The sequence below is a fragment of the Sus scrofa genome, chromosome 13, assembly GCF_054392235.1.
Source record: "Sus scrofa isolate SSC_HxYL_T2T_F1_AM1 chromosome 13, Sscrofa_HxYL_maternal_Yorkshire_Landrace_v2.0, whole genome shotgun sequence".
Classification (NCBI taxonomy): Eukaryota; Metazoa; Chordata; class Mammalia; order Artiodactyla; family Suidae; genus Sus; species Sus scrofa.
In genome coordinates, this window is record NC_139395.1 from 73,143,953 (window position 1) to 73,151,657 (window position 7,705).

The following is a 7,705-nucleotide window of genomic DNA, read 5'->3' on the forward strand; positions in this document are numbered from 1 at the left end:
ATTTGTCAAAAAAAAAATCTCTGATTTAAAGAAACCCATAAAATGTCACCATAACTTTTTGCTGTGACTATGTTGAATTCTAGTTGCCAGAAATGCATATTTTAGGAGTATAACTTTTTTAGGACAGATTGTTTGGATTGGCTACCATTTACAAAGATGGTGGGGAGAGAAAAAGTACTTGTTTGAAATGAAAGTGTTGCATGGATTCTGAATTTAACTAGTGTTTGATTCCATTCCAATTTAATCTATGCATTCCTATGTCATTTATTGCCATGGTAACTGGATTTTACTTTTAAAAATCACATCAAAATGTGAGTGGGAAAAGATGTGGTGTTTAAGTGGTATAAACTCTTAACATGATGTGAAATATTTCAGTGATAAATATTTAAGCAAAATCCATATCTGGTGTAATAAAACCAATGGATTTAAATTGATGATTGCTTTTCTGTCCCCCATTCATAGAATATAAACATTGCTCTAACTTTTTCCATGTAACATTAATTATTTCGTTCTGATTTTTAAAAGTAGTATATGCCACTTATAGAAATAACTTGGAACCTTACCCAGAGAAAAGTCCATAAGGGGTTGTTCTGGGTTTCCATCATAACTTAAAGGGAAATTTATGCAATGTCTGGAGGTTCTGATGTCCTGCAAATTAAGGAGGAATATGTCTTCAGATTCCTTGAAGCAGGAACCCACTTCTGTGACACCAACCTTGACATCTAAAGGGAACAGTACATCTGCAAAAAGTAAAGAGATGACATCTACATCATAAATCTTAAGAGAACTTGGAAGAAGTTTCTGCTGACAGCCTGCACTCTTACTGCACTGATAACCTAACTAATATCAGTGTCATGTTCTCCAGGAATTCTGGTCAGTAAGCTGTGCTGAAGTTTGCTTATGGCCCTGGAGCCACTGCTATTGCTCTGGGAACCTTTGCTAACCAGTTCCAGGCAGCTCTCTTGGAGCTGTAACTTCCAGTGGTTGCTGGTATCAGGGATGATCACCAGCCTCTAACAGAGGTATCTTTGGACTATCACTCTGTGAAACATAGACTCTCACCTGCCCTATGTGGACATTGCCATCCAGTGCAACAACAATGGAGCTCACTTGGCAGGTCCTAGTGAGGTGGATGCTTGCCTGGAAATTCTACACATTCTAGCATCTATGAACACCCTTGGGAGGTCAAGCCAAACCTCTGTTTCTATAGATATTCTTTTTTATATATCCTTTTTTTTCCTCCCTCCCCCAACACCAGCAACGTTGGATCCTTTAACCCACTGAGCTGCCAGGCAGGGCATCAAACCTATGCCTCCACAGCAACCCAAGCTTCTGCAGTTGGATTCTTAACCTACTACACCACAACAGTAATTCCATTTGTAGAAATCTGATAAGTCTTAAAAGGAAGAGCAGATTCCTGTTGAGAATGTGACCAAGTAGGAATTTCAAGGTGAATCCACTGCTTCAGCTCATGAGTTTACTCAACCTGAACCCAGAGTTAGAGACTGGTCTGAAAGTGTGCAGGTTTCCTTGTGCCTATCCAACAGTGCCCTGCTTAAGACAAGGGTGTTCAGCCTGGCTTTAGCAGTACTTCCACAACTCTTAAACATAAAATGGAAATGAAAAATAATGTTTCTTGAAAAAAAAGAAAAATCTTTTAACATGCAGAATATGAAAGGTGAAAAACTAGTCATATTTTCCATATACAAAAATAACTCTTACCATTATTTTGAGGTATTTAATTCCAGCTTTAATAAGTAGATTAATTTATTCATTTATGTTTGTTTATTATATGGAAAGAATCTTGTGAAGGAATGAAAAAGAAGTGTAATGAAACATGGTTGAGTAAAAAAAAAAAGATTTATATTTTATTTATTTCATTGGTGAAAGACTCTAACAGGGTGTATCAGAAGAACCATTGAGTACAGCTGACCAATATCTAATTAAGAGTGTTTTTTTATATTTCAAATTAATTTTTGCCCATATCAAGGATACTCAGGAGTCAGTATTTATTCAACTACTCAGTGATTATTTTGAAATTACAGTTGATATACAGTGTTGTGCCAATTTCTGCTGTACAACAAAGTGACCCAGCCATAGATATATTATCTACATTCCCTTTCTTATATTATGGTACATCATGGTCTATCCCAAGAGACTGGATATAGTTCTCTATGCTATGCAGTAGGACTTCATTGCTTATGCATTTTAAATGTAATAGTTTGCATCTAATAACCCCAGACTCCAAGTCTACCCCAGTCCCTCCCCCCTTCCCCTTGACAACCAGAAGTCTGTTCTCTATATCTGTGAGTCTGTTTTTGTTTTGTGGATAGGTTCATTTGTGCCATATTTTAGATTCTACATGTAAGTGATATCATACGGTATTTCTCTTTCTCTTACTGACTTATTTCACTTAGTATGGTAATCTCTAGTTTCATCCATGTTGCTGCAAATGGCATTGTTCTCTTCATTTTTATGGCTAAAGAGTATTCCATTGTGTATATGTACCACATTGTCTTAATTTATTCATCTGTCAATGGATATTTAGGTTATTTACATGTCTTGGCTATTGCAAATTGTGCTGCTGTGAACATATGGGTGCATTTATCTTTTTGAATTGTCAACTACTAAATTATATTATTCTCAAGGACATTCATATATTACTACTCCAGTATCTTATGTGTGCCTACCTCTCACTTCATGTTTCCAAGGTGGCTGCTGAAGCCCCTGACTACTTCTCTGGTTCAAGGCAAGATAAAAATAGAAAGGACAGGGACCAGTGGTACCTGTTCTTTTTATCAGGAAAGCTAAAGTTTTCCAATAAACACTCCCAAAAGGCTTCTCTTTTGATCTTGCTGAACAAGTTAAATTTATAACTTTTTAGTAGAAATTAATCATAATGACAAAGACTATCTCTCCTACCATAATGGGGACTAAGAAACTGAATATTTAGATTTAGGATCATTTCCATCAGTCTCTCTCCATTATCCCTTTGGGGACTGGAAACAGGAGACAAGGGTTTGGAATTGTATTAGTTTATTAGGGCTGCCATACTAGAATACCACAGACTGGGTGTCTTAAACAACAGAAATTTATTGTCTGACAGTTCTGGAGGCTAAAAGTCAAAATCATGTCTATAGGACTGGTTCCTTCTGAGAGCTATAAGTAAGGGAGGGATCTTCTCTAGGCCTTTTTCCTTGACTTGTAGATGGCCATCTTTTATCCATATCTTTTCACATTATCTTCCCTATAGGCTTATCTCTATGTTAAATTTTTCCCTTTTTATAAGAGCATCAATTACACTGGATTAGAGCTCAGTCTAATGACCCTACTTTAAGTTCACTGCTTCTTCAAAGAATCTATTATCTCCAAACAAGGCTCACTATGTAGCACTAGGAGTTTGGAGTTCAACATATGAATTTTGAAGTGACATAATTCTCCCTTTTAACTGTAATAGGAAGGGAATATGTAAAGTTAATTTCTGATGTCTCCTTATGAAGACCACAGGAACATAAATGACTGAGCTGTCTATACTCTTCACCTATCCTCAGAGCATACATGGTGATGGACAGTCTGGGACAAAGGACTGAGATAGACATAGCCCATAATTCAAACTAAATCTGCCCTCCAGGCAGAGTGATGTCCAGTCTCAATGTGTACTAGTTCCTGTGGGTCTCCATGGGATACCTTGCTACAGCTGATAGGATTACTTCTTTAATGATGCAAAGAACACCTAATGAAAAAATTCAATAATTAATTGTAAATGCCTCATTTGAATACTTACTGATTAAGAAAATCACATTGAATATCCTAATGTACCTATTATGATTTTTGAATATTGTCCTAAAGGGATTGCTGTGGTTACTGAAGGTTGAGATAAGAAATTAAATGAACAAATCTTGTAGTACAGTAAATCTTCTCTCAGCCTAAAAAGTAGAGTATTCTCATTCTCTAAAGACAGTTAGACAGCTGGCACTGAGTGATGGCATTTAAGCAATATATATTTTTACATAATATAAATTATATACATTAAAGTTCATGTCCTACATTTTACTTATTTTTAGGAGACGTATTCAGTGTCTTTATCAAGTAAATATTGCTATCCAGAGGAATCAAAATCATAAGTTATGAGAATAATTTATTGAGGTGAATTGCACATAACTTAAACTATTGTTAAAGTCAGTGATTTGGTGCATTTAGTATATTCACAATGTTGTTCAAGTACCACCTTTACCTAATTCTAAAACATTCAACACTCCAAAATAAACCCTTTATTCATTAAGAAAATTTTCCCAACCTCTTCTTTATCCACCTCGCAGCAACCACCAGTCTGTCTTATATCTCTCTCAAGTTATGTATTCTGGATATTTCATACAAATGGAATCATATGATATGTGACCTCAGGTATTTTGGGTTTTTTTACTTAGTATAATGTTTTTGAGGTTCATTCATTAATGGCAATTGGGCTGTTCCCACCTTATAATATTGTGAAAAGTGTTTAAAATATGCTTGTTTGAGTCTTTTTCAGTTCTTTTGAGTAAATACCCAAGAGTAGGATCAGGAGGTTATATGATTATTCTATGTTTAACTTTTTGAAAAACTGACAAACTATTTGTTACAGTAGCTGAACCATTTTACCTTCTTACCAGCAACACACAAGGCTTCCCAGTTTGTCAGCTTCCTTGTCAATACTTATTAGCCATTATTTTTAAAAATTATTATTATTTTATTTTTTTATTTCAATACAAGTTGTTGTGGAGTGTTAGTTACATCATTGTGGTTTTGATAGGCATTTTCCTGAGGAACAATAATGTTGAACATCTTTTCATGTACATGTTAGCCTTTTTTCTGTCCTCTTTGAGAAGTGTCTAATTCAAGTCCTTTGCCCACTTTTGAATTGGGTTGTCTTTTTACTGATGAGTTTTAAGAGTTCTTTATATTTTCTAGAGATTGGACCTGTAGTAAAATATATAAGTTGGCAGTATTTTCTTCCATTACACTAGCTGGTTTTTCACTTTTTAAATAATGTCCTTTGATGCACAAATGTTTAAATTTTAATGACATCCAATTTATGTAATTTTTTTCTTTTCTTGCTTGTGATTTTGGGGCATATGTAGTTTTCCATAAAGCACATACATACACACACACACACACACACACACACACAAATAGTAGGAAAACAGTTATTTCATAGCTGATTTTTTTGTAGTATCAGAAAGCTTGTTCATAAAAGTATTATTAGGTTTTTTTTTAATTTTGCTTGAATGGTCATGATCTTCATTAATTAAATATATACAATTACTACTTTCAACATATCTTTCACCAATATGAAATAAAATTAGATGGATATATCTTCTTTTCTGAGGTGCAAAATAACACAAAATATAAGATTCTTCAATTTATTCAGCTATCAAACATTTTTTGAGTGCCTGTAATATGCTGTGTTAGACAATGCAGATAAACTAATGAAAAGATAGTTCCCTGCCCTGAGAATTTAACATAAGTAAGATGGCAGAATAAAAGGACTTGAGCTCACCTTCTCTCATAAAAACATCAAAATTACAAACAAATTCTGAATAACCTTCAACCAAATGGACTGGAAACTTATAAAAAGATATCCTACTCCAGAAGACAAAGAGGAGGGCACATCAGGAAAGTAGGAGAAGTGATTATGTGATATAAGCAACCCCATACCCACTGGGTGGGCAGCCCACAGACCGGAAAGTGACTGTGTCACAGGGACTCACCTACAGGAGTGAGAGTCCTGAGCCCCACATCAGGTCCCAATGTCTGGAGATCTGGTATTGGGAGAAAGAGCCCCTGGAGCATCTGGCATTGAAAGCCAGTGGGACTTGTGCACAGGAGCTCCACAGGAATGGTTGAAACAGAGACCCCATTCTTGAAGGGCACACACAGGATTTCATGTGCACTGGGTCCATCCCAGGGCAGAGGGGAGATTAAATGGGAATCTGGCTCAGACCTGACTAGTTCCTGGAGGATCTTCTTGGAAAAAAGGGGGTGACTGTGGCTTGTTGTGGGGGAAGGACATTGGAGGCAAGGGTCTTGGGAGTGTTCATTGGTATGTGTTCCCCTGAAGGTGGCCATTTTGGGAAGATATGGCCCCACCCATCAGTGCAGAGATGCCCCAGGTCAAACAATAATTCAAGTGGGATCACAGCCACACAAATAAGTAAACAGGCTGCCTAAAGACTCCCCAGGCACACAGCCACCTCTAATCTCACCCAGAGACAAAGCCCCACCCACCAGAGGGATAGGAATCAGCCCCACCTACAAGTGGGCAGGCACCAGTGCCTCCCATCAGGAAGCCTACAGCAAGCCCTATACCTACTTCAGCCACAAGGGGGCAGACATCAGAAGTAAGAGAGGCTACAACACTATTGTCTGCAAAAAGGAGACCACACCAAAAACTTACACAAAATGAAAAGACAGGAAACTATAAATCAGATAAGGGATCAAGGAAAAAAAAAACAACAACAGAAAAACAGCTAAGTCATCTGGAGATTATCAGCCTCCAGGAAAAAGACTTTAGACTACTGATGCTGAAGATGATGCAAGACATTGGAAATAAATTGGAGGCAAAGATTGATGATTTACATCAAACACTGAGCAAAGAAATACAAGATTTAAAATTTAAGCAAGCAGAGATACAAAATACAATAACAGAAATAAAAAATTCATTAGTAGCAACCAACAGCAGAATACAAGAGGCAGAAGAATGAATAAGTTAGATGGAGGACAGCCTAGTGGAAATCACTGATGCATAACAGAAAAGAGAAACAAGACTGAAAAGAAATGAGGACAGTCTAAGAGAACTCTGGGATGACGTTAAACACAACAACATCCATATTATAAGTGTGCCAAAAGAAGAGAGAGAGAAAGGGAAAGAAAAAATATCCAAAGAGGTAATAGCTGAAAACTTCCCTAACATTGGAAAGGAACCATTCATTCAAAACCAGGAGGCACAATGAGTGCCATATAAAATAAAGCCAAGAAGGAACACCCTGAAACACATATTAATCAAACTGACCAAAATTAAAGACAAAGAGAAAACATTGAAAGCAGCTAGGCGAAATTAACAAATAACATACAAGAGAACCCCAATAAGGTTATCAGCAGATTTTTCATCCAAAACTCTTCAGACTAGAGGGGAGTGGCATGATAAATTGATGAAAGGAAAAAACCTCCAATCAAAATTACTCTACCCAGAAAGGCTGTCATTCAGATGTGAAAGAGAAATCAAAAGCTTTACAGACAAGCAAAAGCTAGTAGAATTCAGCAACACTAAACCAGCTTTACAACAAATACAAAAGGAACTTCTCTAGGTAGAAAAGAAAAGGCCACAACTGGAAACAAAAATACCACAAATGACAAGGCTCACCAGTAAAGGCATATATACAGTAAAGGTAGGAAATCATCTGCATACAAACATGCTGACAAAAGCAGAAATCATGAGAAGAGGAGGGTACAAATGCAGGACACTGGAGATGCACTTTCAATTAAGAGACCAACAACTTAAACTCATATACATACATACATACATATATATATATATATATATATATATATATATATATAGAGAGAGAGAGAGAGAGAGAGAGAGAAGGACGGAGAGAGAGACATAGAGACAGAGAGAGAGACAGAGACAGAGAGAGACTCCTATATCAAATCTTCAGGGTAACTGCAA

At 36.5% G+C, this 7,705-nt stretch overlaps 1 pseudogene; it reads left to right on the forward strand.

Annotated features, from left to right (window-relative positions):
* The first annotated feature begins 627 nt into the window (after positions 1 to 627).
* Positions 628 to 2,876, forward strand: LOC146397406 (small ribosomal subunit protein uS2 pseudogene; annotated as a pseudogene).
* Positions 2,877 to 7,705: the final 4,829 nt, after the last annotated feature.